We start from the raw sequence: 25700 nt of genomic DNA on the forward strand, positions 1-25700 counted from the left end.
AAATTAGCCACCTTCTTAATTTATTGGTGACGAAGAATTTTTAAGATAATAATATTTGCAATATATATTACTCTATATAACCCAATGAGTTCTATTTTTTGTTGTAAAAAAATCATTGTATTAAACTCAAAGAAAATGGCGTTTGTACAAGTGAAAACAAACAAACACCTAGCGAACAACACTTTGAAAGCCATAAAGGTGATACAACTCTTAGCAAAGTTAACCATAGTCAACTATGGTAAAAAAAAATGCTTGAGCTCAAACAGAACAGATAAGGTCTTCAACTAAGGTCTTCAACTGCTATAAAAACATATAAGGTCTTCAACAACTACTATGAATTCCCTACTTCTCTGCAGCTTTAATTTGGCTTACGACGTCTATGGAGTTGCATCCCGGCTCCTGGCTAACCGAGTAAATTAAAAGCTGTTAGCATAGAGCTTCACACCATTTTTGAGAAAGAATACGGATTATTGAATTCAGTTATTCCTCACCATTTTTGAGAAATCGACCTAACTCTAGAGCTTTTAGACCAGGGGGCAACAAATAAACTTCCCTCGTCAACCTCCATAAGAGTATAAATGACATTAAGTACCTATAACACCGAAACAATGTCTGAGACTAACAAAAAAAAGTTACAAGACTAAGTATGATAACCAATGCTTTCAATTGCAGCGCGCTTACTTTGAGAGCACATGAGCAATGGCTGCACGCCTGCACCACTCACACCCAAATGACATACAAAGATAAGAACTGCATCCAGTACAATATTTGCACCATCTGCTGCAACTGTAAAACAAAACTCGGAATGGTAAATAGAAGAGAGCCAGAGTACTTATTCAAATCTACTTCATTAATTACATAATATTTCTACTGTCAAGAGTAGCAATTGATGTTTATAACTATAAGACTTTTTACCTGTAGCGTAAAGGGGAGTTGTCGTATCTTTAAAACCTCGAAAAACACCTTGCATTGCTAAAGAAAGAAGCACAACTGGAGCACCTAAGGATCTTAGTGTTAAGTAATTAAGAGCTGGTTGTAGCATCGGGTAGTCCTGCAGAATAACCAAACACAGAAAGAACTCAGCAGAAAATCATAGTGATCAATGAGGGTTAATTAAGCAACTGTTTATACGTGGGTGAGAAAACATACTGAACAAGATGATGCTCAAAGAAACTTATTACATGTTTTATACCCATGATTCCTAAAGGCATTTTAGCTCCAAAGAAAAGGAATATGGTTTGACACACACCAAGGAACAATCCAAGAACAAGTGCAGTAGAAGCTGACGGGATATGCCGCTTGTCTCCTCCTACTTTAACCTTCTCAGGACTACTGATTGAGACTTTATTTGTCTTTTGTTGACTTCCATGTAATCTGAAAAATGTCAGAATCATGGAAAGATTATGTTAAAAAAAGTTTGTAGAAGATAAAATGTTAAATATCTGATGTAGCAAGGACCTTCTTTGAGAAGAGAGTCATCTTTCTTAATATTTGTGATAGAACCCTCCTCTAGTTTCCCAAGTACATCATCTTGAGACATCATCTCTTTAGAGTTACCAGTTTCAGCAGATTCCTGCTGATGTTGATTTTCAGCATCTTTGACTTCTGCGTTCATTTTACTCACTGTCTCCTCCTCGGCAACAAAAGAAGTTGTAATGCTAACAAGTGGGTATATAGTAATTTTTGATGCTTGGTTGAATATAGCTATGGAAACTCCAACTGCTGCAAGTTCCACCGCGCCTACACACACAATAAACGAGCCAAACATTTGTATGATTGATCGAAAGGTTTCCGTATAGTTTAAAGTATGATGCATTAGCAATTAATGTTGCAGTAAATAGTTAAAGAGAAAGAGAATACAAGGAAAAGAAAGGTGTAGCATACCAATGTGGCCAATAAAAACGGTGTCAATCAGAGAGGCAACAGGAGCAGCAGCTAAAGCCAAAGCTGCACGGAGTTGAAAGCAACAAAATGAATGGCTTTACAAGATAGTTTGCCAAGGATTGTATAATATGGCTTTACAACAATAAAATGACTGATATAATATTTTATGACTTTACAGCAATAAAATGACTTATACCACATGATATGGCTTTACAGCCCCAAATGAATTACATGTATATCTCAAGTCTCAAGTAGGGGAACTACCATATTTGCTACCAAGTGTCGGTAATGAATTCATATCAAAATTTTAAAATGTTAAACATAGGCTACTACAAAGAGCCTAAACAGGAGGACATTAAAATTTCAACTTCGATGATGAGAACATAAATCTCCACTTGGCAACGCATCTCCTATAAAATAACGAATCGCAATCGCCCTTTTCATTTCACCCGAACCTGCTATTTATAGAAACCTGCTAAAAATAGTAACTGCCATAATAGGTAGTTGTTAAAAGTGGCAAGTCATAAAAGATAGAAACCTGTCAGAATTAGGTGTTGCACTACAACATGAATCCTAAAAGAGATAGAACTTGCAAGAGGAATCCTATTCCTAGTATAATTCGAAAATAAGAGTTACGTATTAATTAAATTCCTAACGAACCTACAGTTCGTAACGGGCCCAGACGCATTCCGTCATAAAGTTAATACGCACTAAAAAGACTTGGATAAGTCTCAAAGACTCCGTATTCCACGAGTCCAAATCTGACAAGGAAATACGGCCCATACCCTATTTTCAACGCCTGGCTCTGGGCGCCGAAATCTTCGGCGCCCAGCCCTGGGCGCTGAAATTACCTGGGTACGTATTCTCTCCTAATTCTTCTTGGATTAGAGCTCTAAAATTCTATCTTTCCACGAACTCTTCCCTATAAATACAGCCCCAAATTCGACGTGAACACAAGACACAATTCAAATTCTGAGTATTGACTCCAACCCCTAAGCCTAAGCCTCACGCTGCGAAATTGATCCCGCGTTCTGTCGCAATCGATCCAAAAATCGAACAGAACGTATCCTGTCCCTTGTAGCTGGAGAATTAAGCCCGGAAACTTGAGATTCGTTAAATAAAAGGAGAAATAGCAAAGCCAAAGTGGTTAGTTTTCTGAGAATTGTGACGCACCTCTCAAGGGTGCGTCGTAATGTGTCCCTTTGCATGATTTAATCGCTTTCCTCGCCCTTTTATAAAACTGTTAAACTATTAAATCTGATTGTTCTATCACCCCTAATAAAGATAATATCTTGGGAAATTGAACTATCATGCTAGGTCCCTTAAATCAATCTAAACAAGATAATCACGATCGATCTAGTATTATGTGTTGCATATTGTTAAAATAAATTCAGATTAGTTTAATAGTTAACGCATGTCCCTTCAATTATTTATGCTGAGCTAGTAAGGATATCCTGCCTCTGGAGTTATCGAAGAGCGAGTACTCCTCTCGGTAGTTACAGTCCCCCGAACCCTCAATCTCTACCTTGCGGGTGTACGTTGAGAGATCCCCACACCAGGGATCACAAGGGATCCTATGGCCGTCGTGGTCAAACATAAATGCACTCCCTTTATGTCACGATAACCGGGTTTTGTCAGTTTTTCTCATTGTCGTTAAAAACTGAATGGCGACTCCTATATTACTAGTCAATCGGGTGTAAACTCACAGGAAATCCAATTACACTTGATTTGACAAAAAGAAACGTCACGCCCACGAGGGACGAGGTCACGCATTAGCCTCGTGCTTTTTCGACCCCCTCACAGTGGCGACTCCACTGGGGATAGTGAAGGAAATACTCGTGCTCGTAGGTAATCAAAATAGCCGAAGGGTGAAACGATCCTACCCCGCGTTTATTTCCCCATCAAGTTGGGACGACCTGAAAATCAGCATATTAATGTGAACGGGCAGAACCGCATAACGAATCTTGGCTCCCTTGGATGTTTCATCTCGGGAGTTGGGACTAAGGATACCCATCCCCAACCGGGGGGTGCATACTCTTCGAATGTTGTCCACTCGGCACTTTCGCTAGTAGTACACCCGTCCCAAACCCAATCGCTCGCCCACTAGGTCCCTCTCATTGGTGCATGCCCCCTTGGCTTACATCGTGATTGGCCTCTTGGGCGAAATTCGTCTGTTGAAGGCACTACCTCGACCGGGGCATGTGTTGGATCTGCGATAGAAGCGGTACCAAGCCGGCGCAAATGCTACCCATAGAAGCCTATCATAAACTACATGACATATTATAACTTTGCCTCATGATGTAATGTTAGTTATGTGTAGCGAATTATGTGATTGTGTGTGACAAATAATGCTAGAAAACCAACGACCTTAAACATTGCCCAAACATTCATAAACCAATTGGCCAAAGAGTTATACCAAAACACGTGTTCCGCAAACCCGAACGATCGCCACAAAAATAAGCGACACTCGGGATGGCCCGTAACGAATCCCACAAACGCTGCACAACGCGTAAAGGACGTTATTAGGCAAGCACGCAAAATCAAAGTCGCATAAACGAAAAGATATACTCAAACGAAAGATGAGGACCAGCCAGGGACGCATTTTCAACGCCCCTGGCTAGGCGCCAATATTTCTCACGCCCCTGGTTGGGCGCCAATATTTCTCACGCCCTTCGCTGGGCGCCAAAGTTGCTGCCTGGCCTTTTGGTCAGGCACAGCAGCCTCGGTGCCCGCGCATAAAGAAAATACGTAGTAAAAAAAAACTTTTCGTAAAAAAATTGCTGCGAGGGCGTATGAAAAGGCACTCGATTCTAAAAGCGACAAAAAAAAATAATAAATAACTCTTTGTGTCGTTGTTAGGCCTCCTACGACGACAATATTCGGCACCAAAACCGAGCATGCTAATAGCTGTGAATGTCACACTGGCAAGTGTTTCGAAAATCCAAAGAATGACCAAGGAAAAAACCAAAAAGTGTACCAACAAAGGAGAGAATGAAAAAACCAATAGAGAGAGTCAAAAGTCTAGACTAAGTAATGCTTAAAACTTTGGGGCCTAAACTTTAGCTTATCTTATACATAGGGCTGGTCCTGCCACTTGGTGCCGATCTGAAAATAGAAGGTTAGTGCGTCTCGAAGCTACATCACCAACGCAAGGTTTAGTAACTCCAAGCTCCGTCCGTCATTCCCCCTTTCAAGGATCTCCGCTCCCCCAACCTCGATTCGCACCCTCAAACATGTCCATCGAAGAATTGCGAGACCGGATGGTCCAAATGACCCAACTCATGAGCCAACTGAAAATGGAAAACGAAGCCTTAGCAGCTGCGCAAGCCAAAAACGACCTCGATAACGAGAAGAGGATTGAAAAAATGGTTCTATAGCAAACCATGGGGAGCAAGTACTTCTCCCTCGATCCTGAACCTTTTCCTGGCAAACTACCAGAAAAGTTTAGTTCATCTGACTTACCGAAATTCAAAGCCACGGACAATCCCCGTGATCATCTCTTGAGCTTCGTGAATGCCATGAACTTGAAAGGCGTGGACAATTCCATGTATTTACCTGCCTTTCCTTTGTCCTTGGAACCTGTGCCGCTCAAATGGTACTACCACCAGGACCCTAAGCTCTTCCCCACTTGGGAGAACTTTGTCAATGTCTTCATCAAGCAATACTCGTCGAACATGGATTTTCAAGTCACCATGCGCGAGCTGGAAGCCCTCTTCCAAAAGAAAAATGAAGGTTTCACAACCTACTTTGCTAGATGGAGGGACCAAGCAGCCCAACTAATCAATAGGCCTCCAGAAACAGAATTGGTCCAAAAATTCATTGACAACCTGGACCCGGCTTACAGACAACACCTTAGGTACCTGGGCCTTGATACTTTCAAAAGAGTTTATGATGTGGGAATAAAGATCGAGGATGATCTCGCGAAAACAATACAAAGCAAGCCCGCATACAAAAGTAACACCTACAACAGGGGCCACACATCCCAAGCCCAAGAAGTCCATGCCGTAGAGGAGACCCCAGCCCGGAGAAGCCCTGGAAGATGGGTCCGAGATTGAAAGTTTGCCCCACTCGGGTCGACTTTGGTACAAGCCCTCGAAAGACTAACTATTCAAGGAAAGTTGAGGCCTATAGGCCCCACCCTTGACCCTCCTGTCAAAAGTAAATATTGGGTCGAAGGTACTTACTGCAAATTCATCAAGGAAATGGACATGACACTGAAAACTGCTGGAATCTAAAAAACACAATCCAGGACATGATAGAGGATGAAGTAATACCTCTCCCTAACGTTGGCAAACCCAACAACAACAAGAGCCCACTCGGCTCTTGTCACATCTCTCTCGACCAACCAGAAAATAAGAACTTCGACCCTACGGTGTACATTACACCTCAAGGTGCACCACTCACTATGGTCCCTATGGATCGAATCGAGAGAGAAGTGTGGGGTGTGTGGGATGATGATGCTGAAGATGTCTACCTATCTCAAGTATCGGGCCAGGACCTCTTTACCGAAACTTGGCCCGGGTATGCTCTCATTGACACCACCCCTCAGGAGCCCGAAGTCGACAATCTCACCCGATCCGGAAGGATATACCAACCGGATATTCACCCACCTCCCATGGACGATATCCCAGTCAGACAGACTCCTGAAAACGTGCGGCACACCACCGTCGCAGAAGTCATCGAAAATCCTCTCTTGAAGCAACTAAAAAGAACCAAAGCCGAGATCACCATCTGGGATCTCATGTGCACTTCAAAGGAACATCGTGAAAAACTTATTCGCTCACTTGACCTCATCTCAGTCCCTACGGACATCACACCTGACTCGTTGGTTAGCCACGTCACGAGAGATGTTGAGGAAAAAGCAATAGTTTTTACTGACAAAGACTTACCTAAAGAAGGAGGCGCCCACAATAAGGCTCTCTATCTAGTGGTTGGATGCAAAGGACAAAACATCCCCCTAGCGCTCGCAGATAACGGTTCGGCAGTTAACGTTTGCCCATTGCGAACCGCCCATTGCTTGGGGCTAGGAAACGATGACTTCCTAACCTCCACACAAGGAGTACGAGCTTATGATAACTCTCGAAGGCCTGTGTTGGGAAAAATCAACCTTACAATACAAACCAGGCCTATGGCACGCACCACGGAGTTTCAAATAATCGACATCAAGCCCACTTTCAACCTCCTCTTGGGGCGACCTTGGCTCCATGACTTAGGAGGTGTGGCTTCTACCTTGCACCAAATGGTTAAACTTAACCATAACGGGGTAATTCTGGAAATCCGCGCCCCTCGTCTCGACATCAGCTGTACCATGGTTGGAACGGCCGAAACTGCAGACGACCTTTACGGTTTTCAAATGGAAGAAGCCATCCAGTTCATCGAGGACTATGATCCAGCATTCCTAGACCCACACGCATCCCGAATCATCCTTAAAATGCTGTTAGGTCAAGGTTATTTCCCAGGAACCCCATTGGGCATAAGGAAGAAGGAATGCACGTTCCATCCTCTACCCAACAAATCTACTCCCTTTGGCCTAGGCTATGAACCAACGGAGGAAGATATTGCTGACCGCTTGTCTGGGCTACGCCTTAACCCAGCTAAGGCCAAACAAACCACCCTTCTTCCCCCGTATCAAAGAACTCTTAACGGAATATTCGTTCGGGAAGGAGAAGAACATCCATGCTGTGATTTCCCTGAACCCTTCGTTCAGGATGGCTTGCTAAAACCCGGATTTGAAATTTTCCATGACTGCCATACCTTGGATGAGGCACCTCACCTCACCAAGACCAAAACAGCTGAGATATCGGACAACCAGGCTCTATGGACATTGTTTAACGAATCGAGGCCTATGGAGGACGAGACTGTGATGACTACCCTAGCTTTACAAGATGAAGGTTTCGATCCAACCCGGTTAATCTCTCCTGCATCAACACTAGAAGAGGCCGAGAACGGATGGGTGAAGACATGTCAGGGAATGGAATTCAAGATGAGTACCGGCGAAGGACCAAAGTTTTACGAGACTAAACCCAAGGCTTGAGCCATATAGAGCACCTTAGTAAAAACGCGCCTAGTAGTTCTTTAGATTGATAGAAAAAAATAAAGGCTTTAGATGGTCCTAAGACCCTTTAGAATATAGGCTAATTTTGTTTTAGTGTGTTTTCCTTACTTTCCAAATTAATAAAGGCGTAAAGATTTCCCCTAAAAACTTTTATTCTAACACTAAATAAGCACCAAACGTACTTGCAAATACAAAAACAAAGAAGCGGCCCACTCTAGGCCCAATAAGCAAGGCCCACTCGATCTTGAATCATGACATTGAAATTCAAAAAAAATCCCAAAATGAACCACACTATCATATTGCCAAAACATAAGGGTCTAACCCATGCAACCCAAAGAAATAAAAAAGAGAATCAAATCCAAACAATGCAAATGTTGCTAAAAAAAAATTCATAAAAAAATAAACACCGCCCCCCACGTCAACGCGCACCTCGGCCCACTCAAAAGCCTACACAAAGATCTTCATATCCGCCGCACACTAACCCCATTCTCAAAACCGTTTCGAGTCATGAATAGAAAAAATTAATCTGGACAAAAATGCGTCTCACGCTAACAGTCAAAAAAGTCTCCGAAATTGCGTCAAAATTGATTTCAATACGAGTAAAAAAGTAAAACAAAAAAGAGAAAAAAATATAAATGCAAGAACATGTGAAGCAAAGCGTCGAAAAAAGACCGCCCAGAAATCATTTTCAGCGCCCAGCACTAGGCGCCGAAAACTTTGACGCCCCAGCCTGGGCGTTGAAACTCTCTGCCTGCCTAATTTTTCCAGAAGTGCTCGTCATTTTATCCGCACATTAACGGAAAAATAACGAACACTTGGGGGGTACAACACGTATTCAGATATGCGTACCGAAAAATAGTCGTACAAAAAAACGAAAAAAAACACATGGAATTCCGTGTGCAGATACACGGGTTACGGCAAAAACAGCAGATTAAAATAATGATAATACTTCACTCATTTCACCGATTAAATAATATGTTTCCACCTAAGAGCATATCTATTAAAATTCGGCATCCTAGAATTTATTCTAGCTAGAACTACGCGCGACCTGATTCTAAGTTAGAATTATTTAACGAAGATACGTAGGCAATCCTATTTATGGATTCGGTCCAATCAAGTAAAAAATATATACGTTGTGCAAAGTGTTAGTGTAGACACCTACTTTTGTCCCCATTCCCGAAAGGGAAGGTTCGATGATGAAAACGTAAATCTCCACTTGACAACGCATCTCCTATAAAATAACGAATCTCAATTCCCCTTTTCATTTCACCCAAAACCTGCTATTTATAGAAACCTACTATTTATGGAAACCTGCTAAAAATAGTAACTGCCGTAATGGGTAGTTGTTAAAAGTGGCAAGTCATAAAAGATAGAAACCTGTCAGAATTAGGTGTTGCACTCCAACATAAATCCTAAATGAGATAAAATTGTGAGAGAATCCTATTCCTAATATGATTCGGAAGTAAGAGTTACGTATTAACTAAAATCCTAACGAGCCTAGAGTTCGTAACGGGCCCAGATGCATCCCGTCACAAGGTTAATACGCATTAAAAGACTCAATTAAATCTCAAATACTCCGGATTCTAGGAATCCGAATCTGACTAAGAAAAATAGCCCAGATCCTATTATCAACGCCTGGCTCTGGGCGCCGAAATCTTCGGCGCCCAGGCCTGGGCACTGAAAATACCTGGTACGTGTTTTTTCCTAATTCCTCGTGGATTAGAGTTCTGCAATTCTATCTTTCCACAAACTCTTTTCTATAAATAGGGCCTTAAGTTCGACGTGAAAAGGACACAACAACACACAATTGTTATTCTGAGTATTGACTCTAAACCCCTAAGCCTAAGCCTCACGCTGCAAAACTGATCACGTGTTCTCTCGCAATCGATCCATAAATCGAACAGAACGTATCCCGTCCCATAATTTGAGATTCGTTAAATAAAAGGAGAAATAGCAAAGTCAAAGTGGTTAGCTTTCTGAGAACCGTGACGCACCTCTCAAGGGTGCGTCGTAATGTGGCCCTTTTCTATGATTTAATCGCTTACCTCGCCCTTTTATGAACTGTTAAACCAACTAAATCTGATTGTTCGATCACGCCTAATAAATATGATATTTTTGGGAAATTGGATTTTCATGCTAGGTCCCTTAAAACAATCTAAATCAGATAATCGCGTTCGATCTAGTACTATATGTTGCATATTGTTAAAATCAACTCAGATTAGTTTAATAGTTAACGCATGTCCCTTCAATTATTTATGCTGAGCTAGTAAGGATATCCTGCCTCTGGAGTTATCGAAGAGCGAGTACTCCTCTCGGTAGTTACAGTCCCCCGAACCCTTACTCTCTACCCTGCGGGTGTACGTTGAGCGATCCCCACCACCAGGGATCACAAGGGAACCTACGGCCGTCGTGGTCAAACATAATTGCACTCCCTTTATGTCACGATAACCGGGTTTTGTCATTTTTTCTCATTGTCGTTAAAAACTGAATGGCGACTCCTATATTACTAGTCAATTGGGTGTAAACTCACAGGAAATCCAATTACACTTGATTTGACAAAAAGAAGCGTCACACCCACGAGGGACGAGGTCACGCATTAGCCTCGTGCTTTTTCGACCCCCTCACAGTGGCGACTCCACTGGGGATAGTGAAGGAAATACTCGTGCTTGTAGGTAATCAAAATATCCGAAGGGTGAAACGATCCTACCCCACGTTTATTTCCCCATTAAGTTGGGACGACCTGAAAATCAGCATATTAATGTGAACGGGCAGAACCGCATAACGAATCTTGGCTCCCTTGGTGTTTCATCTAGGGAGTTGGGACTAAGGATACCCATCGCCAACCGGGGGTTGCATACGCTTCGAATGTTGTCCACTCGGCACTTTCGCTAGTAGTACACCCGTCCCAAACCCAATCGCTCGCTCATTAGGTCCCTCTCGCCTGCATGCCCCCTTGGCTTGCACTTGCGGGTTGGCCTTCTGGGACGAAATTCGTCTGTTGAAGACACTACCTCGACCGGGGCATGTGTTGGATCTGCGATAGAAGCGGTACCAAGCCAGGCGCAAATAACTACCCATAGAAGCCTATCATAAACTACATGACATATTATTATTGCCTCAAGATGGAATGTTAGTTATGTTTAGCGAAATATATGATTGTGTGTGATAAACTATCCTAGAAAAACCAACGACCTTAAAAATTGCCCAAACATTCATAAACCAATTTGCCAAAGAGTTATACCGAAATACGTGTTCCGCAAACCCGAACGATCGCCACAAAAATAAGCGACGCTCGGGATGGCCTGTAACGAATCCCACAAACGCTGCACAACGCGTAAAGGACGTTATTAGGCAAGGATGCAAAATCGAAGTCGCATAAACAAAAGTAGACGCAAACAGAAAACGAGAACCAGCCAGGGACGCATTTTCAACGCCCCTGGCTGGGCGCCAGAATTTCTCACGCCTGACGCTGGGCGCTGAAGTTGCTGTTTGACCTTCTGGTCTGGCGCAGCAGCCTCGGTGCCCGCGCAAAAGGAAAAAACGTAGCACAAAAAAAAAACTGTTCATAAAAAGAATTGCTACGAGGGCGTAAGAAAAGCACTCGATTCTAAAAGCTACTCATAAAAAAGAATAACTCTTTGCGTCGTTGTTAGGCCTCCTACGGCGACAATGCTCGGCACCGAAACCGAACTTGCTAATAATTATAAATGTCACACGGGCAAAGATTTTCGAAAATATAAAGAGTACAAAGTGCACACATAGTAGTCCAAATATACTAGTCCGACTTAAGGGTAGTCATAAAATGTCTAAAAACCGACTCACGAAACAAACTAATGTGTCTCATACTCCACAACAATAATGCAGGGCCCCTGAATACCTACCCGTGATAGCCATCAAGGAGCACGATGCAAGAAGCATATCCCGAACATCTATACCTAGAGGTCGCACAGACCCAAGAGATGCATGCTCTGGGACACGACCCTCTACGTTCTCAAAGGCCACTCGCCTCAAAGAACCATGCTATGCCAAAAACGCTCCCCAACTCACATGCTTTCGGGCTGTTGTTTGGGTTAGAAAAGAAAAGAGCGAAGAATGAAACATAAATTATGGCACTAGCTCTTCAAGATGAATTGTTCGATCCTACTAAATTGATCGCTCCATCACCTTCAAAAGATGACCAAATCCAACGAGGGTGGCGCAAGACTTTCAAATGGACTAATGCTCGTGGGATGAAGTTCAAGATATCTGCGGGAGAGGGTCCGATGTACGAAGAATTAGAGTCTGAATCCGAGTCTGACTCCGAGTCCGAGTTTAGACCCGGAAATATCTACTCCGGGAGATCTTTTTGATGTGATGCTCCATGACTTTAATAAGATAAACAAAACTTTTGAGTATATGCCGCTTAAAAATCCGAGTAATAATGCAGAATGTCTCGCCACTAATGAGCACGAAAAAGAACCAGAAGAGGAATATACCGAACTAATAAAAGCTGTAAGTGAACAAGATTTCAAAACTCCTATAATTGAGGACACAGAATCGGTAAATATTGGAACAGAAGAAAATCCTAAAATCATTAAAATTGGCCTCACCTTAACTCCCACTGAAAAGGCCGATCTAATCTCCACTTTGCGGGAATTCGAGGGTGTCTTTGCTTGGTCCTACAAAGACATGCCAGGAATAGATCGAGAAATCGCTGAGCATAAAATTCCGCTAGATCCCAAAATGACGCCAGTAAAACAAAAGCTACGGCGGCTCAAACCAGAGATAGCCTTGAAAATAAAAGAAGAAGTCACTAAACAATTAGACGCCGGCTTCATAAAAGTCTCCAACTACCCAGAATGGGTGGCTAATATTGTCCCCGTAGCTAAAAAAGATGGACGAGTGCGAATGTGCGTAGACTTTCGAGACCTCAACAAAGCCAGTCCCAAAGATGACTTCCCTCTACCTCACATTGACATACTAGTAGACAACACCGCAGAACACGCGCTTCTCTCCTTTATGGACGGGTACGCCGGATATAACCAAATACTTATGGCAGAAGAAGACATGGAAAAAAACACCTTCATTACCCATTGGGGTACATATTGTTACACTGTAATGCCTTTTGGTTTGAAAAACGCGGGGGCCACCTATCAAAGAACAGCCACCACGTTACTCCATGACATGATACACAAAGAAATTGAGGTCTATGTAGACGACATGATCGTCAAATCTAAAGACCGGCACGGTTACCTCCCGGCACTTAGAAAGTTCTTCACCCGAATCTTAAAATATAACATGAGACTAAATCCACAAAAATGTGTGTTCGGGGTAACCTCTGGAAAATTGCTAGGATATTTTGTTAGTACGCGAGGAATCGAGATTGACCCATCCAAGATCAAAGCCATTAAAGAAATGCCCCCACCGAAAACTGAAAAATAGATAAGGGGCTTCCTAGGAAAGCTGCAATACATTAGTAGGTTCATTTCCAAGCTTACTATGACTTGTGAGCCGATATTCAAAAAATTAAGAAAAGAAGAAAAAGTCGAATGGGATGAACAATGCCAAACTACCTTCGATAAAATCAAAGAATATCTAAGCAAACTACCCGTCCTTTCCCCGCCTTTGCCTGGAATCCCTTTACGCCTATACCTAACCGTCACGGATACTGCAGCGGGAGCTATGCTCTCATAGTGTGTACATGGTTTCGAGCAAGCCATTTACTACTTGAGCAAGAAGTTCATACAGTACGAGATGAGATACACAGAACTTGAGAAAACCTGCCTCGCCCTCGTCTGGGCCTCCAAAAAACTCAGACATTACCTATTGGCCCACACTGTTCACATAGTGTCACAACTAGACCCCTTAAAATACATGTTCGAAAAGCCCGCCCTAAATGGTCGCCTGTCCAGGTGGGTAGTCATGCTCTCAGAATTCGACCTAAAATTCATGCCAGAAAAAATAATCAAAGGAAGAGCGGTAGCCGAATTCCTGGCCGAGCATGCCACGAATGAGGAAACCACGGAAGCTTACCTCCTCCCTGATGAGGAACTTCTGATAATACGAGACGACTATTGGACACTATACTTCGATGGCGCGTCCAACCATAAAGGATGCGGCGTAGGAGTTCTCCTAGTAAGTCCGGAAGGGGCCCATATACCAATTTCCGTCAAACTTGACTTCGAGGCCACAAACAACGCCGCCGAATATGAAGCCTGCATAGTTGGGCTAGAGACCGCAGTTAGCCTCGGAGTCAAGCATCTGCAAGTCTTCGGGGATTATTCCCTAATAATCAACCATATATCCAAAAGATGGATTGTCCGAAGCACTAGTCTCTCAAAATATCAAGCTCACTTAGACCAAATAGTCGAGCAATTCGAAAAAATCGAGTATACGTACTTACCAAGAGACGACAACCAATTCGCGGATGCACTAGCAAAGGTAGCTTCAATGCTCAACATCCCGAATGAATGGGACGGAATGACCCTTCGGGTCGAACGAAGAAAAGAGCCGGCTTATTGCTGTGCCATAGACTCTGAACCTGAAAACACCAAAGAAGAACCATGGTATACAGACATCCTTCGCTACAAAACAAATGGGGAATTCCCCCCAAACACCTCCCCGCGAGCACAAAAGGCCCTTGCCTCCTCGCTTCACAATATAGCATAATTCTAGGGGAACTGTACAAATACACGCCGAATAAAATCAAGTTACTTTGTGTCCACCAAAACCAAGCCCAAAGACTAATGGAAGAATACCATAACGGCGTGTGCGGACCCCATATGAACGGAAAAATGCTATCCCGAAAAATATCCCGCTCAGGGTACTATTGGACCACTATGGAAACCGATTGCCATCACTTTGTAAAAACTTACCAAAAATGCCAAATCTTCAGTAACCTTAACCACTTGCCTCCCTCAGAACTATACACCTTCACTTCTCCATGGCCCTTTTCCACCTAGGGTATAGATATAATCGGCAAGGTAACACCAACAGGCATAGGGGGACACGAGTACGTTTTAGTCGCAATTGATTACTTCACTTGGGTAGAGGCAGTGTCCTATGCAAAATTAACGGCCAAACATGTCGCTCGATTCCTAGAAAAGAACATATTATGTCGATACGGGGTTCCGCATGAAATCATAAGTGACCAAGGTTCCCACTTTAGGGCCGAAGTCCAAGACCTGCTCGAAAAATATCATGTCAAACATCATAAATCCTCTCCCTATAGGCCGCAAATGAACGGCGCGGTAGAGGCGGCCAACAAAAATATTAAAGTCATAATCGAAAAAATGGCCGAAAATTATAAGGATTGGCCCAACAAATTACACTTCGCATTATGGGGCTATCGAACCTCAATCCGCACCTCCATTGGAGTAACACCCTACTCTTTGGTATACGGAATGGAAGCAGTTCAACCGATCGAGTTGGAAATTCCCTCCCTCCGGATCGTCCTAGAAAGCAAGCTGCCCGAGGCCGATTGGGTTCAAGCTAGGTACGACGAGCTCGTCCTTTTAGACGAACGGAGGTTGAGAGCTTTACACCACGTGCAAGTGTATCAAAAGCGCATCGCAAGGCAATTCAACAAAAGAGTCAAACCTTGAAATATCAAAGAAGGCGATTTTGTGTTAAAAGAAGTCCGCGCACCTACTACGGACCCTCGAGGAAAATTCCGGCCTAATTGGACCGGACCATATTTTGTAAAGACCATCCTACCTGGCGGAGCAGTCCAACTAGTCGATATAGATGGAGCGGAATTCGCTAACCTCACGAATTTAGACCAATTGAAAAAGTACTATATTTAATAAAATTCAGTCCGGAGTTAAGGCATCTAATAAAACACATTAAGACTCATAAGCAAGCATTCTGCACATTACTCTAAGCAAACCGCATAAAACTCGATAAAGTAGAAAAAGGCGAAGGACAAAGTTTCAACGCCCACGACTGGGCGCTGTTATTTTTCACGCCCAGGCCTGGGCGCCGATATTTCCTACGCCTGTGAATGGGCGTCATTCTCTCTTGCCACCCATCCTCCCGCTTCTGCAAGTGTTCGTACTCCTTTTCGAATCATCAAAAGAACCACGAACACTTGGGGGGAAGCAGATGTGTAATGAACACCCCTTTCAAAAATTTCAAAAGCTAGAACTACGCGCGGCCTGATTCTGACAAGATACGTAGGCAATCCTTATCAAGGATTCGGTCTAATAAAAATTAAAAAATAATAAAGTCATGCAACACATCAATAAGAAAGGATATTACAAAGGGCACTATAACCCAACCCATGCACGGGCAAGGCCAAATAGAATGAAAACAAAGACAAAAAGAATTTTCAGGAACAAGCCCAACAAAGGAGTATGGCACGAGTCGGAAAAAAACGAAAAATAATGAACATGCATATGTAATACCCCAAGTAGTCGGCCAGTCTAAAAATATGTGTGCACTCTTGTATGAACTCATTATTTTTATGGAATTCTTTCTCTTTTCAAAATTCGTCGTTGGTTTAGAAAGCTAATATTGCTATAATATGTTAAGGCAAAGCCCATAGAAGGCTCAAAACATTCTTGCACCCAAAATTCGCAAAAAATAAAATATATATACATGCGGAATACAAGAATGAATATATACAAAACAAGAGGCAAGCCTAAGACTCGTCATCGGCTTCATGTCTCCAAGCCTCGCCGGTCCATCCACTCCACTCCCCGTGGTATGAGGACCCCCAGCCAGAATCACCCCAAAAATGAGGTTGTGGCTGCAACTCGGGGCTAGGCTCTCGAGCCACCGACACGGAACGTCGCCTGCGCTCCGGCTCGGACCTCTCCCCGGAAGAACTCGTCCCCACATCGGAACGACGATGCCGTAGGGGCGAGTGTCGTGCCCTCTCTCTCTCCTCACGACCCCCACCCGAGGGACCTGCGTCGTCGGCCCCGGCTCGTCCAGCCCCCGTCTGCAAAAACAAAAAGGAGGGTAAGTAACGGAAAGCCAAGCAAAAGGTACATATCAAAAGAAAAAAGGAGGGCACATTACCCGAGTGGAGTGGGGGCTCCTGCAAGAAAGTGCAGATCGGGCCCGAACCAACGCGGACTTCAACCGGTTGATCACCCCCACCATCGCGTTGGCCGTACGGGCCGGAACCTGAAACAGGAATGTTAGTAACAAAAGAAAAAAGAAAGATATAAGAAGAGTGCACAAATAAAAGGTGCATACCTCCTGTACTCCCTCAGGGAGCGGAGCATGGAAAACCCGGTCTTCCGGGAAAGTCTCCACAATCTCGGATCCACTCTCTCCGGTATACGAGATCCGAGCATCGGGAAGCACCCATCCCCCTAACGAAGGGTCAGGATACTCCTGCACAAAACACAGTAAACATAAACACATGGGCACGAGCATGAAAACACTAAAATCAATACAAAAAGAGAGAGCAACTCACAGCCGCTATCACCAACTCCGTCGCCGGCACGCCAGTCCTCGAGTAGACCCTCCACGACTCGCCTATCAAACGAGTAGACAGCATGGTCGCAGGCGGAGGCTTAGGCACCGAAAAAGCCCCGACCGTCTGCATACGTACCCGCTCTCCCAGGTACCAGACAGGGTCGCGGCAGCCAACGAACAAGACCCGCATCTGGCTCAAGGCATAACTATCCCTGACCGAAGCATAAGTACCCCTAAAGAAGAGCCATGGGGTCCAAACCACCTGTTTTGTACAAACACGGTCAGATCCCGCACATAGAAAATAAAAAGAATGGAGAAATACGAGATAGAGGATAAGATTCTGCACATGCTCAGGGTTCCCGTCCCGAATGAGATCCCACACGGTATCGGGCGGTGGACGCACAGTCAGCTTCTTCTTCCAACCCCAACGACGACCGGCAGGGTACTCCAAAGGCCTCTGCCCCTTTCGGGGAGCCAGCCAAGGTAAGTGCTCAAAGGCCCACAGCTACAAAAGGAAAAGACAATAATACGTCAAATAAAGAGGCCCGGTAAAAGCGAGAAAACAAAAGAAAGTCTAGGCACATACCTCGATCAAACGCGGCACTCCCGCCAATGTAATGACAAAGTGACGTCTACTCGGGTCCGAGTCGCGCACCGCCAAACTCATCTGGCCGACGAGCGTCGCATAGCCCAAATCGCCCCAGCAATAGTCACCCAGTGTAGACACGTACTCCACCATGCCTATCCACCTCGGGTCAAAGGTGTCAGTCGGACCCGATAGAAAAGTGGAAGTAATGAAATGGAGGTAGAACAGCCAGGCCTGTCTCGAAGACGACTCCTCCACCCCATGCTCCAGGGCCCACATCAGGTCAGCGAAAGGTATCCCACGGGGCTGGTACAAAGGCAATCTCATGCCCATCCAGGAGCCCAGGAGCCTGGTACCCTCAGCAACGGTCGGCGGTAGGCCATCCGACCTCAGGCGAACGGGGTTCCCTGTAAAGGTCAAGCCCGTCAAAGCCGTGTAGTCCTCGGGAGTGATCGTCATCTCACCCCAAGGAAAATGGAACGCAAGCAATATACCAAAAACACCTACATTGTAAGAAAACACTAGAGTCGTAGGTATACTTGGGGGCTAGTATAAAAATGCCCAAATTCAACAAGAATCAACATACTTGCGAAAATTAACATGCACAAACTAATTAACATGTTATGTAGAACATTTCCAACTATCTAATTGAAGGAAAGGGGCACAAAATCAAAAACCCCCAAATCAATTTCATGCATAAAAATACTTGACAAAAATAATGAAATTGACAAAAAAGCTCAAAATTAATGAAAATTACTTACATTGGGAAGATTATGAAGGGATTTGGAGTAGAATTCGTGAAGAAAAGTGAAGAAAACGAGCAAAAATAAGTAGAATGAAATGAAGAGTGAGAACGAAAATGGCGGAAATGAGAAGAAGAAGAAGACGGTCGCGTCTTTTAAAGACCGTTCTCCCCTTCTTAATAGGGGATATTTTACACAAAAAAATATCAAGATAACGGATATTTTACACAAATAGGGGATTGCGCGTGCCCGACAGCGAATATTCGCTGTCTGGGAAGCACTTTCAGCCATAGGCAAAATAAAGAAATTAAGAAATTCAAAGTGGGCTCGCCCACCCTTAGCGGGCGGGGTCTGCGTCACTAGCCGCGCAGGTCCTCAGTTTTCGAAAAATAGAATCTTCAAAAATTCAAAATGAAACAGGCTCGCCATCTTCAGCCGGCGGGGTCTACGGCGCAAACCACGTAGGTCCTCATATTCCAAAAATAAACACAAAACAAATTTCAAAATAGATTCGTCCACTTCTATCGGACGGGGTGTCCACCCTTAGCGGACAGGTTCGCCATCTTTAGCCGGCGGGGTCTACGTCACAAGTCGCGTAGGTCCTTATTTTCAAATTTCAAAAATAGATTCGTCCACTTCTATCGGACGGGGTGTCCACCCTTAGCGGACAGGCTCGCCATCTTTAGCCGGCGGGGTCTGCGTCACAAGCCGCGCAGGTCCTTAGTCGCTGCAGCGATAACTTTTTCTGGTTTTCCCTTTTCCAAAAATTAAAAGGATTGGTTTTTCGTTTTTTCCAAAAAAGAGCGATGTGCTGGATATTCCTTCGTTTTACGTCCCATAAAAACAAGGGGGTTTTCTCGTTTAGCTAGCCCTGAAAATGAGAATCTTTAAAAACATTTTTTACCTTGTGATTGGGCTTGGCCAGGCCCAATTACACTTTATAGCTTTGATTTCGAAAACATTAGCCTCGTGCTTTTTCGACCCCCTCACAGTTAGACATGAGCAAATATATAAAAAATGAAAAAAGAGGAGAAGCAAAAAATGAAAGTAAAAATAAAATACGCCTTTATTAAAAAATGATAAGAAGTAAAACAAAAGTGCTAAGGAATGAAAAACAAACACAACTGAAATAAATAAAGGGCACCTACACCCTAGCAAGAACTACACTACTCTAGTTCTTCCGGATCATCAAATAAAGTCTTGTAGAAGGCGATGTTCGCAGGGCCCACCCCCACAGGCTTCTGCGCTGCCCCTATATCAATCTCCATAAGAACCGGCTCCTGGACACTAACTTCCAAAGATGCCAAGGCCTCAGAAACATTCTCAGTTTGAACAGTTACCGCCCGCTCAGCCTCAAGGGCACAAACAATGGTGGGGGAAGGATTATCAACATCAACTGTATTAGTCATTGGTTCTACTAGCGGCTGTGCTTTCCTAACCCATACATTATTCCGGTGACAATCTCCGCGAGATCTTGCATTTCTTTTAGCAACGGCAGGCCCCTTCATGCTAGGCATCCTCTTAGGCCTAGAACTGGAACGGGGAGGAACTTCCTTTCGCTTTCGATCAGGACGAGCTTTCACATTCTTAATACCATGGGTGCGAGGATGGGCAGAATCACGGCCCTCATACCTAACCCGAATACGAGGTATCAAAAGCTCAGCCGGCTCACCATTTCGAGCCTCGGTCCTCACAGCTTTATCATCGGAACTCATCCACAACTTGTAGTTTTCGGAAAGACCCACAAAGCCATTTGTAGCCACGGCCCAACGCGGGAGACCATCATAATACTTAGCCCATGCTTGAACCCGTGCTTGAGAAAAGGCCGCTACTTTAGGTGGTACTGTATCAGAAAATGGGATAGTCTGCCTTAAGCCGTATTGACGCATGACTCGGTAAGGAAAGATATAAATGGGCCGAGATAGCCCCAGCAAAGATACATAAACTGACACATCAGAACCCCCCGTCATAGTAGTCAAACCCCACCATGGTACCACCCACTTAATAGAACAAATACCATGAGTGAAAAAGGAAGTCCACTCGGCCTCGTCCTGGCCTCGGTGCAAATACTTTCGATTACCCAAGGCTATAGGACGATAATCTTTAGGATCGGCAGGAGTTTCTAAAAGCCTAAGTCGTTCCATGAGCCAAATCTGCAGAAAGAACGGGTACGATCAGATCAAAAAATAATAAATAAACAAATGAAACCTGGGGCGCAGTTTCAACGCCCAGGACCAGGCGCCAAAAATTCTAACGCCCAGCCCTGGGCGCTGAAAATCAGCTCCAGGCAGGACGAACGAAAAAATATAAAAAATATGTGTGCGCAAAAGAAAGATCGATTACCTGCAGCAATAGGGGCTCCCCTTAAAAAATTCAGATTTGGCATTCTTCTTCAGCTCATCCGCACTCAACAAAGTCTCGGCAACAACCAACGGCATAATAGAATAGCAACTTTCCATCTGGCTAATCAAGGGGATCAACCTTATGTCACCGAACTCGCCATTGTTATTCGACAGCAAATAATGATTCAACAAACAAAATACAAGGGCTCGAATGTTCAATTTCTGTTCGGTCATATTTTTACTAGGTCTAAAGTGATGTTTTACAAGCTTTGCCAAATTAACCTCATCACCCACAACAATCTCAGCAAGCATGTTAGCATCTAGTCCTAGGAAAGCCCCTATGGTTGTTTTACCCTCTTCAATGGTGCCAGGGGTGGCAGGAGTAGCATTAGTAGGATAACCAAGGATCGCAACAAATTCATCTAGAAAAGGACATATTTCATTGCCCCGAAAGACAAAAACATGGTGATCAGAATCCCAAAAGCTCAGGGCTGCACACAGAAAGTTATAATCAATATTAATTTGTTGTAAGCCTAAAAGTACCTCTAAGTGGTATTCTTTCAACAAATCCTTTTCTGTAGGAGTAAGGGCTCTTAGCCAACGCCTAACAGCTCGTTGGAGGGAGAAGGGAGGAATCGACATGACAAAAGCAAGGAAGAATTAAAGCTAAGAAACTACAACAGAGAAGAAGATTGAGAGTGATGGAAAAGAAGGACGTATCTAACCCCTATATATAGCTGAAGACATCAAGTGACATCCTGATCCCATTCGGAAACGCGTTAAGAAATCCGAAAACCAAAAATTGCCAGGATAAGGCTTTCAGCGCCCATGGCTGGGCGCCGAAATGATTAACGCCTAGCCTTGGGCGCCGAAAATGCAGCCCAAGGCCCGGATCTCACAAAACGCGGAACAGGAAAGGACTTAAAACCGTGTTGGTAGACACGAGGCCGTATTGAAATCAAGATCAAGCCCAAAAGCACCATTAGCACCCAAATAGTGAAAATAAATAAAACTTGTCGAAACTTAGACTCGTCTCAAGGAATATATATGTGCACATTTTTCAAAACAAATATAAGCATCAAGGTCATTCTTCGAAACACCAAAAATATTATTAAGTCGTTGGTTTCTCAAATAAAAAAATGTTTGTTTGTCAAAAGATTAATCCAGGCCAAGCTAAACCTGATATTATTGAAAAATAAACCTTGTCGCCCGGAAAATGAAGTCGCACTCCATGACTTCGTCAAAATAGCATATCAGTATAAAGGTCGCTTGCACATACGAGCACGATCCCAAACGTGATCAAAGGGCGTTATAAAATATGTACCTCTCTTGGCAATTTAAAATCATATTCCCGGACTACGCTATACACAGTCCCATGTTTGGATAATCTCAAAGAAAAGCGGATTTCGACCTCGAAATAAAGGTCGCCGTTGCTACTTGTACATGGTCCTCTGATCAAAAACCAAGTGGTGGCAAAATTGAGCCGTAAAGACTAGCTCAAAACCATGAAAGAATATGACCACAAGACAATGGTCCGCCTAAACACGTTGTCAACCCACATTCAGGTTGCAACTAAATCCGAGCATCCCTCGAAAGAATTCGCTCCTACAAGAATGAATAAAAGGAAATTCTCAAAAGAAATCACAATGAACAAAAGAAATAGGAACTTGCCCATCTTCAGCGGGAAAGATCGCGTCCCGAACCACGCGAGTTCCTAATTGAAAAAACGAATTCAGGGACGTCCACCCTTAGCGGACAGGGCTCGCCCACCTTCAGCGGGCGGGGTCTGCGTCACTAGCCGCGCAGGACCTCATTTTTCGAAAAATCTTCAAAAACAAAAATACAGGCTCGTCATCTTCAGCCGGCGGGGTCTACGTCACAAACCGTGTAGGTCCTTATTTTCAAAACAACACAAATAAATTTCAAAATAGATTCGTCTACTCCTATCGGACGGGGTGTCCACCCTTAGCGGACAGGCTCGCCATCTTCAGCCGGCGGGGTCTACGTCACAAACCGCGTAGGTCCTTATTTTCAAAAAAACCACAAACAGATTTCGAAACAGATTCGTCCACTTCTATCAGACGGGGCGTCCACCCTCAGCGGACAGGCTCGCCATCTTTAGCCGGCGGGGTCTGCGCCACTACCCGCGCAGGTCCTTAGTCGCCGTAGCGATAACTTTTTTCGGTTTTCCTTTTTTCCAAAAATTAAAGGATTGGTTTTCCGTTTTTCCAAAAAAGAACGATGTGCTGGATTTTCGTTCGTTTTACGTCCCATAAAAACAAGGGGGTTTTCTCGTTTAGCTAACCCTGAAAATGAGAATCTTTAAAAACATTTTACCTCGTGATTGGGCTTGGCCAGGCCCAATTACACTTTATAGCTTTGATTTCGAAAACATCTGTAGCTACTTCCAATGACAAAGTGAAGGAGTTTCTACACATCTTTAGATACTTCCAATGATAAAGTGAGGGAGTTTCTATACTATCCGTTGACGAATCCCAATGACACGTGAGGGATATATCGACACTTCAAGTGATGACCCTTAAGTCAAATGTTATCACTCGGGGGCTCGTGAGACCCTCGCAAAACAAGTCACATACACTATGGCTTGTGTGACGCTCTCCATCCAGTACTTTGACCATCGTCTCATCCCGAGACTCAGTCAAAGTGGGGGCTAACTGTAGACACCTACTTTTGTCCCCATTCCCGAAAGGGAAGGTTCGATGATGAGAACATAAATCTCCACTTGGCAACGCATCTCTTATAAAATAACGAATCGCAATCGCCCTTTTCATTTCACCCGAACCTGCTATTTATAGAAACCTGCTAAAAATAGTAACTGCCATAATAGGTAGTTGTTAAAAGTGGCAAGTCATAAAAGATAGAAACCTGTCAGAATTAGGTGTTGCACTCCAACAAGAATCCTAAAAGAGATAGAACTTGCAAGAGAAATCCTATTCCTAGTATAATTCGAAAATAAGAGTTACGTATTAATTAAAATCCTAACGAACCTAGAGTTCGTAACGGGCCCAGGCGCATTCCGTCATAAAGTTAATATGCACTAAAAAGACTCGGATAAGTCTCAAAGACTCCGTATTCCACGAGTCCAAATCTGACAAGGAAATACGGCCCAGACCCTATTTTCAACGCCTGGCTTTGGGCGCCGAAATCTTCGGCGCCCAGCCCTGGGCGCTGAAATTACCTGGGTACGTATTCTCTCCTAATTCTTCTTGGATTAGAGCTCTAAAATTCTATCTTTCCACGAACTCTTCCCTATAAATACAGCCCCAAATTCGACGTGAACACAAGACACAATTCATATTCTGAGTATTGACTCCAACCCCAGAGCCTAAGCCTCATGCTGCGAAATTGATCCCGCGTTCTGTCGCAATCGATCCAAAAATCGAACAGAACGTATCCTGTCCCTTGCAGCTGGAGAATTAAGCCCGGAAACTTGAGATTCGTTAAATAAAAGGAGAAATAGCAAAGCCAAAGTGGTTAGTTTTCCGAGAACCGTGATGCACCTCTCAAGGGTGCGTCGTAATGTGTCACTTTGCATGATTTAATCGGTTTCCTCGCCCTTTTATAAAACTGTTAAACTATTAAATCTGATTGTTCTATCACGCCTAATAAAGATAATATCTTGGGAAATTGAACTATCATGCTAGGTCCCTTAAATCAATCTAAACAAGATAATCACGATCGATCTAGTATTATGTGTTGCATATTGTTAAAATCAATTCAGATTAGTTTAATAGTTTAACGCATTTTCCTTCAATTATTTATGCTGAGCTAGTAAGGATATCCTGCCTCTGGAGTTATCGAAGAGCGAGTACTCCTCTCGGTAGTTACAGTCCCCCGAACCCTCAATCTCTACCTTGCGGGTGTACGTTGAGAGATCCCCACACCAGGGATCACAAGGGAACCTATGGCCGTCGTGGTCAAACATAATTGCACTTCCTTTATGTCACGATAACCGGGTTTTGTCAGTTTTTCTCATTGTCGTTAAAAACTGAATGGCGACTCCTATATTACTAGTCAATTGGGTGTAATCTCACAGGAAATCCAATTACACTTGATTTGACAAAAAGAAACGTCATGGCCACGAGGGACGACGTCACGCATTAGCCTCGTGCTTTTTCGACCCCCTCACAATTTGTCTGTCGTGAATCAGCGCTGTAAAGATGGAAAAAAGTGAACAAAAACACAAAGCTAGAGGAACTCCTCTAAAATAAGCAGAGAATGATTTAAAAGCTTTTGTTGAACGAAAAACACAATGCCCTCGACAATCTTTTCTAACTCAAACAAGCAAATAGCAATTATCCCATAAGTCAGTTGAAGAAATAAAAAATTATGACTCCATGAACTGATACACTGTTTTCCCTTGTCGCGGAGGGTTAGGGGGGGGAGGGGGGTAGATGCATAAAGAATGCTATGAACACACTGATATGCAAGCTGCAAGTCTTCACCCAACAACAAGTTAAACGAACAACTATTAACGCAACAGAGTGACAAACGGCCTAACTCCTAAGGGACTTTACCATTCTAGAACAGACCGAGAAGGAAACTATGAGCATATCTTTGAAATTTGTCACATTATAGCTTTACTCTCTCCATCAGAATCTACTTGAAGACGATACATTTCTATCTTTCAACAAGTGACGTTATAACCTCCAACCAACAAA

The 25700-nt window shown here is 43.7% G+C and overlaps 1 pseudogene; it reads right to left on the reverse strand.

The window, feature by feature from the left end:
* Positions 1–480: 480 nt before the first annotated feature.
* On the reverse strand, positions 481–20193 carry LOC110776398 (protein DETOXIFICATION 43-like; annotated as a pseudogene).
* Between the last annotated feature and the right edge of the window lie 5507 nt (positions 20194–25700).

The sequence above is a fragment of the Spinacia oleracea genome, chromosome 2 (genome assembly GCF_020520425.1).
Source record: "Spinacia oleracea cultivar Varoflay chromosome 2, BTI_SOV_V1, whole genome shotgun sequence".
NCBI lineage: Eukaryota > Viridiplantae > Streptophyta > Magnoliopsida > Caryophyllales > Amaranthaceae > Spinacia > Spinacia oleracea.